Source organism: Macrobrachium nipponense, chromosome 36, assembly GCF_015104395.2.
Source record: "Macrobrachium nipponense isolate FS-2020 chromosome 36, ASM1510439v2, whole genome shotgun sequence".
NCBI lineage: Eukaryota > Metazoa > Arthropoda > Malacostraca > Decapoda > Palaemonidae > Macrobrachium > Macrobrachium nipponense.
The window spans coordinates 63739756-63759755 of NC_087220.1; the positions used below are offsets into that span (position 1 = coordinate 63739756).

The 20000-nt window shown below is 36.0% G+C and overlaps 1 protein-coding gene across 1 annotated transcript in view; it reads left to right on the plus strand.

The window, feature by feature from the left end:
• Positions 1–20000, plus strand: part of LOC135203790 (transmembrane and coiled-coil domain-containing protein 4-like) — a gene marked incomplete in the record, with an annotated part of 261065 nt that overhangs the window by 158920 nt on the left and 82145 nt on the right.

Sequence of the window (20000 nt, forward strand, 5' to 3'; positions counted from 1 at the left end):
AACCCTAACAGTGAAACAGTGACGTGTCGGTGTCATGCACATGGCTTATATATAATAATAACAATAATGATGGTGCATGAATGTGGTCAGCAGCAGCAGCTGTCAGTCAGGCAAGCGTGAGAATGAGTCTGCATGAACGTCAGTACAGTGGTTTGACGGGTAACTTGTTTAAGATCTGGCATGTGGGTGCATTCGTGTTACTTATTCAGGTTTTGCCTTTGGCGAATTTGGGTGCTTCTAGTGTATTTTTCCAATATTTTTTTTTACGTCAGGGTTATGTTTCACATTTAGTGTATGTTAGTGATTTCTTTACATAAGATATGTTGGTACACAGTAAGCTCATTGTGTCATATTATTATTGGCAATAAAGTAAACTTTGTAAGCTTTTGCTTTGGGGATGTGTGTATTTCTAATATATTTTGTCAATATTTTTTGCGTCATAGCTATGAGTTACATTCTGTGTGCGTTTGTAATATGTTTATGTCAGGTATGTAGGTACGCAATAGGTACATTGTAATATTTTCTGTCAGGAATTGGTGTATATTATTTTTACCAGTATATTAGTTACTACTCTGTGTACATGACATGTTTCCATCAGCTTTTCTTGCACATGGTGTGTTTATGAGTACATGATTTGTGTCTTATGCTGTTAGAATTGTACATCTGTGTATGAATAATTTATCATATTTCGTTAAATCACGCCTTCTCAACTGTAATATTATTGCTTGATAAACTTATTTTATTAGTGTGTGTAAAAATCTTGATTTGTGGCTTATGCTATTTGATTAGTACATCAGCTGATACATTGTTGTTTTAGATTTAGCTGACCTTATGCCAGCACGGGCTCATGCTCATAGAGCAGCCCGTAAAAGATGATGCGTAATTCATCATATTTCATATATAACGTCCTCTGAACTGTAATTTTTGCGTTGCTTGACACTTATCTTTCGTGAGTGTATGTGCACAAAGTTGACATGATTATGTCCATGATTTGTAGTTTTGAAAGTAGTACATACGTTCATTACAATTATTACTCTGCTGCCGTTCAGCAATGTCATTCTGGTGGCTTATGGATTGCGCCTCTATTAGCTGACATTTTAAAATAATGGATTAAATAGGTATTGAGTGAAAATGTTAATGTCGAGTTAAATTGGGTGCTAGATGAAGTTCTGCTTCTCTCATCAACGAAAGGGAGAAACAATCCTTTTTTAAAAATTCCGCTTCTCTCATCAACGAAAGGGAGAAACAACCCTTTTTAAAAATTCTACTTCTCTCATCAACGAAAGGGAGGAACAACCCTTTTTAAAAATTCTGCTTCCTCTCAATCAACGAAGGGAAGGGGAAACAACCCTTCCTTTTTTTAAATTCTACTTCTCTCATCAACGAAAGGGAGAAACAACCCTTTTTTTAAATTCTACTTCTCTCATCAACGAAAGGGAGAAACAACCCTTTTTTTAAATTCTACTTCTCTCATCAACGAAAGGGAGAAACAACCCTTTTTTTAAATTCTACTTCTCTCATCAACGAAAGGGAGAAACAACCCTTTTTAAAATTCTTCTTCTTTCATCAACGAAAGGGAGAAACAATCCTTTTTAAAATTCTTCTTCTTTCATCAACGAAAGGGAGAAACAATCCTTTTTAAAAATTCGCTTGCTTCTTCATCAACGGAAAGGGACGAAACAATCCTTTTTAAAATCCTTTTCCTTTCATCAACGGAAGGAGAAACAACTTTTTAAAAATTCTGCTTCACTTTCATCAAACGGGAAGGGAGAAACAATCCTTTTAAAATCTTCTTCTTTCCATTTTCAACGGAAGGGAGAAAGAAACAAATTCCTTTTTAAAAGCTGCTTCTCATCAACGGAAGGGAGAAACAATCCTTTTTAAAATTCTGCTTCTCTCATCAACGAAGGGAGAAACAATCCTTTTTAAAATTCTTCTTCTTTCATCAACGGAAGGGAGAAACAATCCTTTTTAAAATTCTGCTTCTCTCATCAACGGAAGGGAGAAACAATCCTTTTTAAAATTCTGCTTCTCTCATCAACGAAAGGGAGAAACAACCAGCAAAAAAAAAAGCAAAAAGAAAAAAGCAAAGATAAAGAAAGCGGGAGACGATAATTGATATTTGCAGCGAAATAATTAACAGCCTTTTGGCACGACTTGCTATTCACGTCTGTTGCCGAATGTGAATACCTTTTAATTGGCATGCTTTGCAAAAGCCCCTCGTGCTGCTGCGCGCATGGAATTCCTTTGCATGCGCGCGTGCGTGCCCTCATAAAGCACCGGATTCTCATGCAATGAACTCAAGCTCAAGCCTCACTCAGCCCTCCTCCTCCTCCTCCTCCTCCTCCTCCTCCTCCTCCTCATAGAGGTTACATGAAACAAGTTATTCATTCCTTAATCAACCCCGTCTCATCTATCCTCACACTGCGTCTCCAGACTTCTCAGAATATCTCCTACCTCATCTCCAACCCCTATCCAAAATGGCCTTCACCAACCCCATAAACAAACCTCTAACCCCTTTAGGAAATCTCCACCTCATAGAGGTTAGGCATATCAACCCCAGAGAGGTTAGGCCACGTAAATCTTCTTCACTTCTGCCTTCAACCTCAAATAGAACCTCCAGATCATAGGAGAACCCTCACCCTACAGACGTTAGGAAGCTGAACCCCCAGAGAGGTTAGGCTATATAGGAAGTAATTATCTGCTCTTCTTCTGCCTTCAACCCCACAAGCAACCTCCCGACCATAAGAAAATCTCTACCCCACAGAGGTTAGGAATCTGACACCAGAGGGGTTGAGCTATATAGGAAGTAATTATCTACTCTTCTGCTTTCAACCTCACAAGCAACCTCCAGTTCGTAAGAAACTCTCCACCCCACAGAAACCCCAGAGGTGCTAAGCTAATCTACCCCAAATATAACCTCCAGACCATAAGAAAATCACCACAGAGGTATGGAATCTGACTCCAAAGGGGTTACAGGCTATATAGGAAATCGTTTCCTGCCTTCAACCCCACAGACAACCTCCAGTTCATAAGAAAACCTTCACCCTATAGAGGTTAGGAATCTCAACCCCCAGAGGGATCACAGGCTATCCAGGAAACCTCTTTCTGAGCTGCTTCTTTGCTTTCGCTCGATGGCAGCTGCTCCCCAGGAATTTACGACCAGCGGTGCTTCTGGTTAAACCAGGGGACTTAACCTGCGGGCGTTTAAGACCTCTGGTGGGACCCTGGGGTTCCAGGTGGAGGGAGGGAGGGCGTTTATGGTCTACTGGACCTAGGGGAAGGTGGTGGGGTGGGGTTAGGGGTTGAGAGGGTCTTCTAGATTGCTCTTAGATGATTTTTTTTTCTCTCTCATGGCTGCCTCTTTTAGCTGTAGGTTGGTAAGTTGGAGTTTAACAGAAGATATTCTTGTTTGTTTGTTTGCATTGTGATGTTTTTGTTTGATGCGTCTGTTTGTTTGTTTGTTTGTTTTTGAGGTAGTTCTTAGCTAAGGGGTGGAAATATTTCCAAATATATAAAGAGGCAGCCAGGATACGTCAAGTTAATTGTCATTATTTAAAATATATAAAGAGGCAGCCAGGATACGTCAAGTTAATTGTCATTATTTAAAATCGCTTTCATGTATGTGAAATAGTTATTTATGAAGGAGCAACGCCGACACTTCAACGTTGGTGTCCATAATTTTCATAATTTTAACCTTAAAACTATATATATATATATATATATATATATATATATATATAGTATATATATATATATATATATGTATACATGTATATATATATATATATATATATATATATGTATATATATATATATATATATATATATATATATATATATATATATATATATATTATGTTCGTCAACTGTGAGGTGTCCTCGTGTATGTGTATATATATATGCAAAATTCAAACACTGTACCGTGCTACTAAGAAATCAATAGAGGGATCCACAGTAATATCCTTGTTTATCTAGATATAATATGTTTATACAAAGCTTAAAGCTTTCGTCCATCCTCCTGTGGACTTGATCACTAAGCAAAATCTTTTGCTTAGTGATCAAGTCCACAGGAGGATGGACGAAAGCTTTAAGCTTTGTATAAACATATTATATCTAGATAAACAACGATATTACTGTGGATCCCTCTATAGATATATATATATATATATGTATATATATATATACATATATATATATATATATATATATACTATATATATATATATATATATATATATATATATATATATATATATATATTTACACAAACACACGAAGACACTTCTAAGTTGATGATCATATAATATATATATATATATATATATATATATATATATATATATATATATATGTATGTATATATATACATATATATAAAGTACAGATTAAATGTATTAAAATTCTTTGCAATGGTATTTATTTAGTATTAGTTCTATTTAACATTAAAGAACATGTACAAATTTCATATGTTCTTTAAAGTTAAATAGAACTAAATAAATACCATTGCAAAAAAATTTAATACATTTAATCTGTACTTTTTATAATGACAACAACATCACGACATGGCCATCGACGCCGAATATATAATAAATGACCTCTTCAAAACCTGAACGTGAATTAGGTTTTTATAGATTATTTATATTCAAATTCTAATAACTCTAAATTGAAAAATTTAAAAAAATCTGGTGAAATCTCTCCCAGATTCGAAGGCCATGAGGATTTTCTTAATTCGTCTCTCGGGAAGTCCTCGAGTTCACTAATTGCTCGTCAGAGGGCCCTTCATTCCTCGGTGGGCCGTGACGTTGATGCTTTGGAGGAGTTTGGCGTGAAGAGTGAAGCACTCCGTTTTCTGTGAAAAAGTTTGTATGTCGTTTTCTATGTTTTATTTTTATTTTCCGTATTATTTCTCGTTTTCTATGTTTATAGTTTTCTGTAAGAGAAAAGTATTGAGATGGCTTTGACCGTCCGTCAGCACTTTTTCTGTCCGCCCTCAGATCTTGAAAACTACTGAGGCTAGAGAGCTGCAAATTGGTACGTTGATCATCCACCCACCATTCATCAAACATACCATTTTGCAGCCCTCTAGTCTCAGTAGTTGTTACTTCATTTAAGGTTAAAGTTAGTCATAAGCATGGGTCTGGCAACGATGTAGTACCAAGCACACCAACGGGCCGAGGTTAAAGTTTCATGGTCCGCGGCTCATACAGCATTATACAGAGACCACCGACGGATAGGTCTATTTTTGGTGACCTTGATTATAGTACAGAAAACTCGATTGCGCAGAAGAAACTTCTTCGGCGCATTTTTTTTTCTTTTATGTCGTCATTGGTATGTGGAAACGATTGAGTTTTATTTGTTTACAAATATGTGATTTATATATGTATATATATACATATATATATAATATATTTATTTAGTAGTTTATTCATTATTTTCTTCTCTACTAGAGTTTGAATGACCTTCAGTGACTTCGACTGTTTTGAATCCAAAAATGTCGAAGTTTTTTTTTTTTAACATTGATTGTGATTTTGTGGATCGCAAGTTCCAAAGCGCCAGATGTGATACTGTAGCATCTCACACACACACACACACACACACACACACACTCACATATACAATAAATTTGAATAATTTGGTATGAGTGACAATGAATCACAAACCCAGACAAACCAACTTGTAACAGACCTTGGGAGTCTGGTTAAAGTTACATTAGGTCCCAACGAGTCTAGAGAACACTCAGAAACTAGTAAGCAACCGGCCGTAGGTATCTAGTGCGGGGGGCAGTAGAAAAAAAAATTAATAAAATAAAATATGGATTCACTAAAAACACAACAAGACATTCTTGGCCCTTCTCGATTTAGGAAGGAACAGGTTAACCGATTTTATTTAAAACCGGCTGGAAAGGTTACCGCGCTATAAATAGCTTCGCGTGTGACGTCATGGATGCTAGGAATAGCATCATGGCGGTGGGGGGGGGGGGGGGGGGGGGGGGGGGGGGAGAAGCGGAAGGGGAGGGGTTGGGGAGGGGAGGGCAAGGTACAGCATATCTGCAGAGTCTCTTTTGGTCGATAGTTAAAGAATTTAACTATTTTCTCGGCTGAATTTTTTTCAAAGTTTTTTCTCCTTTTTTTGTAAAGTAAGATTCCAAATAAAGTTTTTATTCTTCCATGAGATATCATTTTAAGTTTTTTTTTTTTGAGATTTCTATCTGAATGTATCCTGTTTTTTTTCCATAGCAGTTTTTTTTCTTAAGATATTTATAATTTTTTGTTTCTAGCTTACAACTAATTTATCTTGTATCTTAGCAGTTGTTCTCAATTTCTTCAAGAAACCTTATGTTTCTCGTCAGAAAAACAACCTCAGGACCATTAAAAAAAAATTTCTCTCTGGAAGGAACCATCTTAAGTCTTTTTCTCGCGCAAAGTCTCTCTCTCTCTGAAGGAATTTCTTCGACACTTATAATCCCAAAAACTATTTCACTAGAAAAGTTTTTTGTCCCCTCAGAAGGAATTTCTTCGTCGCTAATAATCTCCTCAAAAATCTATATTTTTTTTATTTTTGATCGGATTTTAAATTTTAATCATTCATTTATGATATAAACTTAAGTAAGTTTTATGTAAATGTTTTAAATTGTTAATTGCCTCCTTAATCCTCAAGTCTTGAATTTATCCCACCTTCAGAGGGATGTCTACTCGCTCATTGATTGATTGATACATGTAGGCTGGCGTTGCAAGGACCACGGGCATTGGAGTCATGTCTCACCCTCTTGGTGGTGTGGATTGTCATTTGGTTGGGAACCCATGAGATTTAATTGGGTTTTATTTTATATATTCTTTGGTTTTCATGTTTTGATGTGGTCAGACATTTTGGATCGGTTATCATAGCTATAAAAGTTCACATTTCCCATTGTCGAATCAAGACTTGCAGGGCTACCAAAATGGCTTACAAGGCTACCAACGTCAATATATAAACAAACTTTACAGTATTACCAACTTAAGCGGAATCAAGATTTACAGGGCTACCAACAATGATATGTAAACAAACGTGACAGTGTTGATAATATAAGCAACCTTCACACGGCTGCCAACAGTCATTTGTAAACAGTGATCGTAGGGGTGCCAACGGCAACTTATAAACAAACTTTACAGTATTACCAACATAATTTCCTAAAAATACGATCACAGGCCTTCGGAATCAAGATTTACAGGGCAACCAACAATGATTTGTAAACAAACGTAACACTTGTTTTTATAAGCAACCTCCACACGGCTGCCAACAGCCATTTGTAAACAATCGTCGCAGGGCTACCAACAGCAACTTATAAGCAAACTTCACAGGGTTACCAAACCAATTTCGTAAACAAAGACCACCCCCCCCCCCCCCCTAACAAGCCCGCCAACGACGACCAAATTTACATGGAAAACAACCCCACGGCGCGAGTAAGGACAAGGAACGATTCCCGGTACGACGTCCTTACGTCCCTCAAAATGGGACAAGTTCGCCCACTTCCGGGCCCGAGGTACGTGGCAGTTTCGCCTTCGGAACCAAAACTTGGGCGATTCGGCCATGATGAAATAGCGAGACTGTATTTTTTTTTTTTTTTTTTTTGACGGTGTAGAGAGAGAGAAGTAGTTATTTAATTCTTTCTTTTTGTTCATTCGCTCGGTGTTTATTCGCTTCGCTTATTTCCTTCGTTTTATTAATTCAGCATTTTACATTCTTTCTGCCTGGCGTTGTTTCTATTGTCATCTCTCTCTCTCTCTCTCTCTCTCTCTCTCTCTCTCTCTCTCTCTCTCTCTCTGGCTACGTTTATACTCATTCGAGGACTTGAACGGAACTTACTTCACCTCTCTCTCTCTCTCCTCTCTCTCTCTCCTCTCTCTCTCTCTCTCTCTCTCTCTCTCTCATAGTTTTGGCTGCGTTTATACTCATCCAAGGACTTGAACTTGAACGGAACTTAATTCACATCTCTTTCTCTCTCTCTCTCTCTCTCCTCTCTCTCTCTCTCAGACGTTATAAGGTGCTAATTATCTCCTAGAAAAAAAAGTGCCTTGGTACCTTTTGTCGAACTGGCGCTCAACGTTGAGGATAATTGTACTCTTTCTGAGAGAGAGAGAGAGAGAGAGAGAGAGAGAGAGAGAGAGAGAGAGCGAGAGAGAGAGAGAGAGAGAGAGAGAGAGAGAGAGAGAGAGAGAGAAAATGCAGAAGACGTTGGGATTGGATTCGCTTTTTCTCTTCTTTATTTGAGTGGTAGGAATTTAACGAATATTTTTTATTTGTTTGTCAATTGGATTGAGGTTAAAAGGTGGCTGAATTGATTGTCTATTTCTTAGCCTTTTTAACCATTGCTTTTTGCGATGGGCTCTCTCTCTCTCTCTCTCTCTCTCTCTCTCTCTCTCTCTCTCTCTCTCTCTCTCAATATCTTACTATAAAGGGCGTAATGTCTGTCCGTCCGTCTGTCTCATTCAATCACGGCCAAACGGCTGGTCCAATGGGCATGAAACTTGGCTGGGTTATGGTGGGGACCCCTAAAATGGTTTATAACTGGGTTTCATCCTATCTCCCCTCCCCCCCTCCGAAGGAGGTGGGGGCGAGAAGGGATTCCCTGAAACGGACCTGGTTCTGCCGTGAAACGAGGCTGCTTGCGCAAGTATGTAGAATTAGTTATTTAACGAATTTTCATATATAATTTCTGTATATATATGTTTGCTAGTATGTATAACATAAATATTATCAACTAAAAAATTCCCCTTTGGTTAACGCATATGAAAGTATATTAATTCCGAGGTAGAGCGAATTGAATATTACAGGACATTTGTAGCTTAATGCTTGCATATATGAATTATTGTGATGTGATAAAAATTCATATATACTATATGTAAATGATACATATACAAATACATACATAAATACATACGAACTCTCGCGAGGCAGCTGTTATTAAATTCCGTGTTGCGTCAAAGTTTTGTTTACGAAATCTCTTCCGTCCTCTCTCTCCTCTCTCTCTCTCTCTCTCTCTCCTCTCTCTCTCTCTCTCTCTCTCTCTGTTGTTAAAATTTTGAAAACATTTCTGTTGATAATATTTAACGGACTATATACTTTCCTGTATGTTCCTATGCCTAATTTAAGATTGAGTCCTCTCTCTCTCTCTCTCTCTCTCTCTCTCTCTCTCTCTCCTCTCTCTCAATATATATATATATATATATATATATATATATATATATATATATATATATATATATATATATATATATATATTCATAAAATCCACTTAAGTAGGCGAGTGAATAACGGGACTTTCGTAGCGTATTCTACATTTTCAATAAATCGAATAACGTAATGAGTCCTCTCTCTCTCTCTCTCTCTCTCTCTCCTCTCTCTTCTCTCTCTCTCTCTCTCTCTCTCTGGCCAAACGGAATATTCAAGCGAAGTCATTACGGAACTGGAAAAGTAATTAGAGCTACATTAAGCAGTTTTGTCGGCAATTAAAAGTTCGCCAATGAAGAGGCACCGCTGGCTGGCGCCCTCTGATATCAGAGAGTGTGGGGAGACGTTCGAACGTTCCTACGGTTTTTGCCTTCGCGCTTTCGTGAGCGCGCGTGAACACACGCACACCCACCCATATATATGTATATATATGTAAAGAAATTCTTCTGTTAAAACAGGATACGTTTCAAGTATAAACGGCCCATTAAAACGCTCTGCTTTAAGCCAGAGTAGAGAGAGAGAGAGAGAGAGAGAGAGAGAGAGAGAGAGAGAGAGAGAGAGAGAGAGAGAGATTGCGTTATGTCATATTACCGTATAAATTACAATAAATCTCTCTCTCTCTCTCTCTCTCTCTCTCTCTCTCTCTCTCTCTCTCATATATCCACGCAGTCATTTTCCGGTGCCTATTCATTTTGTACAAGGTCAAAATACGAGAGAGAGAGAGAGAGAGAGAGAGAGAGAGAGAGAGAGAGACCTCGGCCTTGTCCATAACCTTCTGGAATTTAGACAGTTTAGTAAATCATAACTTTAGAATTTTATCCCATAGTCTGTTTTCCCAAACTTCTCTGAACTTATAGAGGCGATCTTTCAGTTCGGCCATTGGCAATTTACCTGTGGAAATCTCTCCCTACTTCTTTTTTCCCCCAGATTCCTATGGCCTTCTCTTCCTCAGGGGGCGGGGTTTTTAATTCTCTTGTATGTATTTTATTATTTTCTCAAATTCCAGTTTGTTTCTTTCCCACTAAATTTGTTCTCAGCGTTTTTCAGTGTTATTCGCTTCTTGATTCTGTCAGCCTTTTTCATTTAGGCAAAGGGCTAACTAGTAACTTTAAGTTGCCCCTTCCATCGGCCATTTCTTCGTCAGATCCGATACAATAGAAGAACGATCTTCAGCTTTTGTGAATTTGTTTGAAGGAAGATTTTTTTTTGTTCAATCTTTTGAAAGACGAGAGCTTCTGCCTCCACTTCTTCCTCTTCTCTCACCTCCCCCTCCTAATCTTCCTCCTCCTCCTCCTCTCACCTCCTCCGCCTCCTCTCTATCTCACACCACCACCTGCTCCTCCTCCTCCTCCTCCCCCTCTCTCTACCTCCTCCTCCTCCCTCCCCTCCACCCCCTTTTTTTTTCTTCACCCTCCTCCTCCTCCTCCTCCCCCTTCTCACCTCCTCCTCCTCCTCCTCTCACCTCCTCCAAATTCCTCTCTCTCTTTCAGACTTTAATGAATAGGACACCACTTACAGGGGAGGGCAGAGAGGAAGTCGAGGACCAGCGACCTTGAAGAGATGAAACAGACGCTGAGAGAGAGAAGAGAGAGAGAGAGAGAGAGAGAGAGAGAGAGAGAGGGGAACGGGTATATGAATAGCTTATCCGCTTTATGTTATGTACCACGATTTTTACAGCAGTGAGGTTGGGTAGCGTTCCTTGTTACTTAGAAATCTCTCTCTCTCTCTCTCTCTCTCTCTCTCTCTCTCTCTCTCTCTCTCTCAGCCTTTTGGTACCTGATTTGTATCTCCACTTTGCTGACGTTGAATAAGCCCCAGGCCTTATACCAGCACGGCCTTTTACAGACTGACCGCTCGTACGAGAGTTGCCAACTCGTGAATGAATCAAACGAGTTGCCAATTAGTAAATATAAATAATTTTCATATCGCATCAGTTTCCCGATGCAATTGCCACCCACAGAGCAACGAATTAAGTGTTCTGATTAGTTAATCTAATTGTTAATAGGTCAATCTCTTAACAAAGCGAATGAATAACCTTTAATATAAAAAGGCAAACTAGTCGCAGTTTCCATACGGCTAATAGAATTCATCCATGAATGGATGAGCACAGCCGTCAAGGGGATGAGTTGGGAGAGGGCTGGATGCATAAATGGATGAAGGCCTAGTCAGTTCAGCAGCGTCGGGATATGCCTTGCGTTTGTTGTGGAGGGGGGGGGGGAATTCAATAACATTGGGAGAGCGTCGTGAATATTCTTAGCTACGTTGTATAACTAAAGGTCTGCTTTGTTTATTACATTTAAATGGTAGTTTGTTATCTTTATTGCATAACTGAAATACTGCTTTGTTTATTTAATTTAAAGAGTGGTTTGTTATCTTTATTGTATAACTGAAGGGCTGCTTTGTTTATTACATTTTAAGGCTGGTTTGTGTATATGTTCCCTGGTAGATATTAATTTTAATTTAAGGCTGAGCAACGCCTTCTTGGCTGAACTGGAATTTCAGGTTGCTGAATGGGATTGTCAACGTGTCTGAACGCATATTCTTGTCTAAACCAACCTTTTCATTGATTAGAGCAATGTCGACTCGTCTGAATGCATATTCATGTCTAAACCAACCTTTTCATTGATTAGAGCAATGTCGACTCGTCTGAATGCATATTCATGTCTAAACCGAATAGTCCAGTTTGGGTCAATGCGTTGTCCAGTTGGCTAAGTGTACGTATATTCTTGTCTCAATTGCAATTTCAGTTGGGGTCAATGCATTATCAACTTGCCTAAAAGTATAATCTTGTCAACTCGTCTAAATGCATATTCTTCGTAACCTGTCTAAATGCATATTCTCGTAAACCTGTCTAAATGCATATTCTCGTAAACCTTTCTAATTTGGCAAATATTATCGTAACCACCTACATTCCTATTCTCGTACACCTGTCTAAATGCATATTCTCGTAAACATGTATTAAATGCATATTCTCGTAAACCTGTCTAAATGCATATTCTCGTAAACCTGTCTAAATGCATATTCTCGTAAACCTGTAAATGCATATTCTCGTAAACCTGTCTAAATGCATATTCTCGTAAACCTTTCTAAATGCATATTCTCGTAAACCTGTGTAAATGCGTGTTCTTGGAACTTGTCTGAATTGCGTATTCTCGTCAACCTGCCTAAATGCATCGCCAACTTGTTTAAATGCACATTTACGTCCCCCAGACGCACCGCAAACTTGTCTAATTGCATTGCATTCCCACCCTCCCACGTCTGCAATGTATTCCTTGCATACCTGCATTTGCATACCCGCATTTGCATTCCATTCAAACTTTGCTTGTTGGCCAAAGTTTATTTTTCCTCACGACCGGAAGCCAAGTAGGTCGTAACTCGCTGAATACATTTCATAAACTTCAAGTTGATTTACGTTGGCGAACTTCAAGAAGTTTATTTACTTTGGGGGTGGGGGGTGGGGGACTTCAGCCAGAAACTTCACCAAGTTTCGCGAAGTTCTTCTTTTCCCGCTACTCCGTTTGACGTTCGTTTATTCCTGGGGGCAGTTTGTTTTGATTCTGTCGAGGCTTTGTTTATTGTTTTTGTTTATGTTTTCCCCCTAGGATTTGTTTATGGGGTTTCGTGTGGTGAGGCTTTGGTAGGATTTTAAAGGCTTTTATTCGTCTGAATGTATTTTGTTTTCTCTGCTTTTGTTTGTTGTTTTCTGTGTTGCAATTAGGAGGAAATTGATAGAGATAGATATTATAACCAATTTTTTTTAAATTTGCAAGACAATAAATATTTACCCTATTAAATGAAAATAATTGAACCATAAATATTCTTCCCAATTACCCTCTATTCACGTAATGTTATAATTTGCAAGACTATATAATATTTACTCTATAAATAAAAATAATTGAACTATAATTATTGTCCCAGGTTACCCATCATTAATCTAGTATTATAATTTGCAAGACTATAAATAATTACCCTATAAATAAAATAGTTGAACTATAAATATTGTCCCAAATTATCCTTCATTCACCTATTGTAATAATTTGCAAGACTGTAAATATTTGTCCTATAAATGAAAATAATTGAACCATAAATATTGTCCCCAGTTACCCTCCATTCACCTAATGTTACAATTTGCAAGATAATAAATATTTGCCCTATAAATGAACTGTAAATATCCATCCCAGTTACCCTCCATTCAAATATCCCCTCTCCGAATTGGAGGTATTGTTTGTGGAAGGAATGCCAAGCTTGATAGCAAAACAAATCCTATTGGGACTGTCTTTCTTGTTGCAAAGGCTGACAGCTGTAATTTCGCGCATTGAACGACCTTTTCCAGTATTCCCACGGCAATCTGCATTCAACAGAGGAGATTGGGGTGTTGGTGTGTGTATTGGGTGTGCAAATACACAGCCAATGCAGAAACAAGAGCGCTTACACAGATATACCACGAACTTATGATTTGTCATTTCTGTCGGGTGCAAGTTATTCCCAAGATGCATGTGGTTCGATGTGAATCGATAGTTTTGTCTTAATGTTTGTGATTACGAAATGTTACGTGTTTATAAATGACAAAATATCGATTATATAATTGTGCATGAAGGCACATACACACACACACACACATTGATTATGATGTTCCTTGTACGATAGTTATTCCCGAGATATAGTTAATGTGCTGTTGATCGATATATCTAGCTTGATATTTGTGAACATACAAAAGTCATGCTTGTAGAGATGACAAAATGTAATTTTATATATATATATATATATATATATATATATATATATATATATATATATATATATATATATATATATATATTATTCGAGCTACAAATGTCCTTTAATATCTAACTAAATATTAAAGGACATTTGTAGCTCGAATTATTTATATCAATCACTGGTATTGTGATAATTATTCATATATATATATATATATATATATATATATATATATATATATATTTATAGTATATATATATATATAATATATATATATATATATATATCTATTATATATTTCATATATATATATACATGTATAACAGAATCACGAAAGTTAGGAACGTGATAAATCCATAAATAAAGATAAATGCCACGAAGGAAAAATAAACGAAGGAGTCTGCGAGATCTTTCAGCTTAAAAGCCCTTTACTGAAGCAGTTACTGACAAAAATACGAGAAAAGACAATACAAGAAGTTCGTATAACTGACAGATAGGGATTATCTTCCAGGTGTGTCGGATTCTAGGCACTAATCCTTTTATAATCCCTATCTGTCAGTTATACGAACCTTCTTGTTTATGTCTTTTCTCGTATTTTTGTCAGTAACTGCTTCAGTAAAGGGCTTTTAAGCCGAAAAGATCTCGCAGACTCCTTCGTTTATTTTTCCTTCGTGGCATTTATCTTTATTTATATATATACAATATATATAATATATATATATATATATATATATATATATATATATATATATATATATCGGATAATGTATATGTAATGTATGCATGTTGAGTTTCTTATGACCGTTGAGGCACCAATATCTAACCCCTTCTTAAATTTAAAACTCCAGCCAGTTTTATTTATTTATATATTTATTTATTTATTTGTTTTTGATGCAAGCGCTGGCAAAGGAAACGAGAGACGGAAAAATCTCTCGAAGAGGAAATGAAACTGAGCAAATTCTGATTCTGTGGATTAAAAAGCGTCCCAGGAATAAACCGTCATTTGCATTGCACCACAAAAATCCCCCCCTTTTTTTTCATTTACGCTGAGATAAAAAAACCGATGGATTTAATTTTTTTTAATAAAATGGGAGGGAGATTAATTTGCGATTGCAGAGTGAAAAGTTGAACAAAGGAAGTGTATTGTATAGTGTCCATTTCGTTGCAAAATTTAACAGATTTATTTTTTGTTAGATAAAGGACTAATATAGTGTCTGTATTATACCAAGCTTGAACGTTTGTGTTTTTAGGTGATTAAAGGAATTCCATAATGTCAGTTATATTGCAGTTTTCAATATTTTTGTATCTTTTTTTTATAACAATTATTAACATTTTTAGGTAAATCATGGAACTCTGAACCCTCCATATTATAAAAATTTTTCACAATTTTTACGAAAATATTTTTTACAACTTTTTTTTTTTTACCGATTCTTTTAATTGACCTCGAATTTGCATTATTTGTATTTATTAATTTTTTCATTCTTTTGTAAAAAATAATTCTATCAAATTTTATTCGCGTAAAAAATGAATTTTATCTTATTTTATTCACTTGAAAAATGAATGTCATCTTATTTTGTTCAATTGAAAAATTATCGTATCTTATTGACTTGAAAAAATGATTTTATCTTATTTCATTCACTTGAAAAATTAATAATTTTTTTATTTTTATTCACTTGAAAAAATCAATTTTGTCTTATTTTATTAACTTGAAAATATTAATTTTATCTTATTCACTTGAAAAAATTAAATGTCTTATTTTATTCGTTAAAAAATAATTTTAACTTACTTTATTCAATTGAAAAAATTATTGTATCTTATTTTAATCACTTGAAAAAAACAAATTTATCTTAAAAAATAAATTTTATCTTATTGAATAAATGGATGGATACTAATTCGTTCCTTGATAAGCATCATCATCGTCATCATTATCATGTTCCTCATTATCATCATTATCATTACATCAGGAGCCTTTTCCTCCTTAACCCTTTACTCCTCCCCATCTCCCTCTCCCCTGCCCCCTCCCCTCCCCTCTCCCTCTCATCCCCAAGAGCGTAAGACGAACCCTATAATGAGATTACGTTCAGCCGAGAGCGAGGAGAGGAATTCTTCCTAGGTAACGACCGGGGCACCTTACCCCACCCCTTTCGCAACGGTCGTTACCTCCCACGAGAGGCATGAGAGGTAATGGAAGCTGGGAAGGAGAGGTCAAGTTGGGTCTCGCGTCGGGTTTCAGGAGAGGGCGGTTTCTTTTTGGTGGGTGTGTCTCTCTCTCTCTCTCTCTAAACGGATTATATATAAAAGAATACACATACTTTCATATATATATATATATATATATATATATATATATATAATACACATACATTCATATATATATATATATATATATATATATATATATATATATTTATGCATAAGATTGAAACACTTGCATTGCTATATACTACAGAAGGGAGGAGTCTCTCTCTCTCTCAAAAAAAAAGTATTATATATATTTATATGTGTATATATATATATATATATATATATATATATATATATATATATGATATAGATCGAATGAAACACTTTTATTGCTATATACTTCACAAGGGAGGAGTCTCTCTCTCTCTCTCTCTCTCTCTCTCTCTCTCTCTCTCTCTCTCTCTCCGCAATATCATGTCAAATAAAAATTACCCATCTTGAACAAGAACCTCGTCAATCTTCTTCAATCTCCTCAAACGTTCATTAGCATTTTATTCAATTCGGAACGAGACTCATTCCTCAGCTTTCATCTTTCCTCACTTTCGTCTTTCCTCACTTTCATTTCGTGGCTCATTGAGGCTCTGAATGGCTCTCTTGGGACCCCTGGGCCACCAATCCGTCTGTCCAATCTTCCAGTCTCTCGTCTGCCCTATCCAATCTTTCCATTCTTCTGTCGGGTCCTCCACCAGTCCAAAACTGATCTCGTATTCACCAATCATTTCAGCATTCCTCTTACTCTTACAGTCTTATGTCTATTCATCTAATCTCTCTTCTGTTCATTCAGTCATTCATCGACCATTCCTTCCAATCTTCCATTCGTCCGTCCATCCAATCTTTCGCAATTCAGTTCAGTCTTCCATATCCAGTCCAAATCTTCCTCCAATCAATGAATCCCTCCGTCCAATCTTCCACACATCACTTCAGTTTTCCATCTACCCGTCCAATCATCCGTCCATTTCTCTCTCTCTCTCTCTCTCTCTCTCTCTCTCTCTCTCTCTCTTCTCTCTCTGTCTCTCCCAGTCTCTTCTCTAGTTTTTCTTCTACCCATCCAGTCCTCTCTCTCTCTCTCTCTCTCTCTCTCTCTCTCTCTCTCTCTCTCTCTCTCTCTCTGTGAAATGGAAATGCCCACCCGGGGTGGATTCACATCTGTCTCAAACACGACTTCGATCCGCAGTTCGTTTGAACTTCTTTGTTCTTTGATGGACTCTGAAAGAAAGAAGCAAGGACATAGAAGAAGAAGAGTGGGAGACTCGAAGAAGAAGAAGAAGAAGAAGAGTGGAAGACTCGAAGAAGAAGAAAAAGAATCTTGACCTTTTCGTCTTTTATTTTTTATTTGTTTTTTTTTAATTGGTTTTTGTTATCTCTTGTTATTGGTCATGCTTCGTTGTCTTATTGTGTTAAGTTGGTTAAGGTTATCAATGTCAAAGCTGTTGTTATTTTGTGACATATTTTGTGTTTGGTCTTTTATTTATTAGCATTACAAAATACAGCTCTTTATTGTATAAAATTCTCATTTTTATTTTTCTGTTAAAGAAAGCTATTGAGATGGCTCTTTGTAAGTCCGTCCGCACTTTTTCTGTCCGCCCTCGGATCTTAAAAACTACTGAAGCTAGAGGGCTGCAAATTGGTATGTAGATCATCCACCCTCCAATCATCAAACATACCAAATTGCAGCCCTCTGGCCTCGGTAGGTTTTATTTTATTCAAGGTTAAAGGTAGCCATAATCGTGTGCCTGGCAACGCTATGAGTGAAAATTCGATTGCGCCAAAGAAACTTTGGCCCATTGTTTACCTGTTTTAAAATTTTTATTATTTGTTTTTATTTTAGAGCACCTTTTATATTAGTCTATTTTTCAGTGTTTTAATTTATTTTTTGGTGATAATAAGTAGTTTCAGCTCGATTTGAAAAAGAATTTTATAGCGCTATAAAATTGCAAGACTGAATATATGTAAAGAAAAAATCCCTAAAAAACCTAGCTGTTTCCTCTATCAGTAAATCCCTGGTTTCGTCATGAATCTGCAGGAATTGCATATTATTATTATTATTATTATTATTATTATTATTATTATTATTATTATTATTATTATTAGTAGTAGTAGTAGTAGTAGTATATTTCAGTAGATGAAACCTATTCACGCAGAAGTAGCCCCCAAAAGGGTCCACCGACTTGCAATTCAAGCTTCCAAAGAATGTTGGTTTCAACCTCCCACTGCAGACCCCACACTGCAGCAGTAACTGATCATGATACAGAGCCACTCATTTTTCCTCGCCCTGGGGGAGACGCGAACCCGCGACATATGAGTGTCATGCCACCACACTAACCACTATACCAGCTATGCCGATTAGCCCGTTCAGTATCCCAATTAGCAAGCGTCTTTGTAGGGCATTGCATGAGGGACGGGACTACTGTAAACATACTGGGGACAGTTTTTATTTCTGAAATGAGTGATGATTTTTACACGATAACGCTGCCATTGATTTATGAAGCAGTGGGTGCCATCGTTAATAATTGCTCTGTGTCATTTGTGGCTGTTATTAACTCTCTCTCTCTCTCTCTCTCCTCTCTCTCTCAAATATACACATACACACACACCACACACAACACATTATATATACTATATATATATATATATATACACATAAACAATAAATATAATAGTATATTATAATTACTATATATAATATTATATTTATATATATAACTAATATATATATATATATATACCGTGATTCATATACATACATCGAGCTACAAATGTCCTTTAATATCTAATTCGCTCTACCTCGGAATTAATATATTTTCATATATGTTTAATCGAAGGGGAATTTTTTAGTCGATAAGAGATTTTGTCGGCTCACGGGGGCGAACCATCGAAGCCAACAAATCCAAGACGACAGTGAATGCTTTAACCCACACCGCCACCGCAAGAGGCTATAAGTGTATGCCTCCTCTCAACTACAAATACCTTCCTTCGTGGCAAAAACCTTTATTTATACATAGCATCACGTTTTATATAATTCGTGATCAAGTTATTCATATATATATATATATATATATATATATATATATATATATATTTATGTGTACACACACACACATCAATATATATATATATATATATATATATATATATATATATATATATATATGTGTGTGTGTGTGTGTATGTGTGTGTGTGTGTACACACACACACACATCACACACACACACACACACACACATCATATATATATATATATATATATATATATATATATATAGATATAGTTCATATAAAATATAATAAATTTTAACGTTACTTTAACAAAACACTGAATACTAAAATGATTATAGTAATTGTATCGACATAATTTGGATCACATTAAATAAATTATATCGGTTATATGAAGTTTCGTCACTTCAATTATTATTATTATTATTATTATTATTATTATTATTATTGGAATAGGGTATTATATTATTATTATTATTATTATTATTATCGAGTCACATAAACAATTTAACTTACCATCATTACCAACACATCCATACCTTTAAATATTATTATTATTATTATTATTATTATTATTATTATTATTATTATTATTATTATTATTATTATTATTATTATTATTATTGTTATTATTATTATTATTATTATTATTATTATTATTATTGATTGCTGCCTCAGCTGCATTAATGCATGAAGGTTCTTCTCTATTTTTTCTAATTATTGTTTTCTCATTGTTGCTTAAACTGGCAGCCAGTTTAAGCAACAATGAGAAAATAATAATTAGAAAAGTAGAGAAGAACCTTTATGAAATTAATGCAGCTGAGGCAGCAATC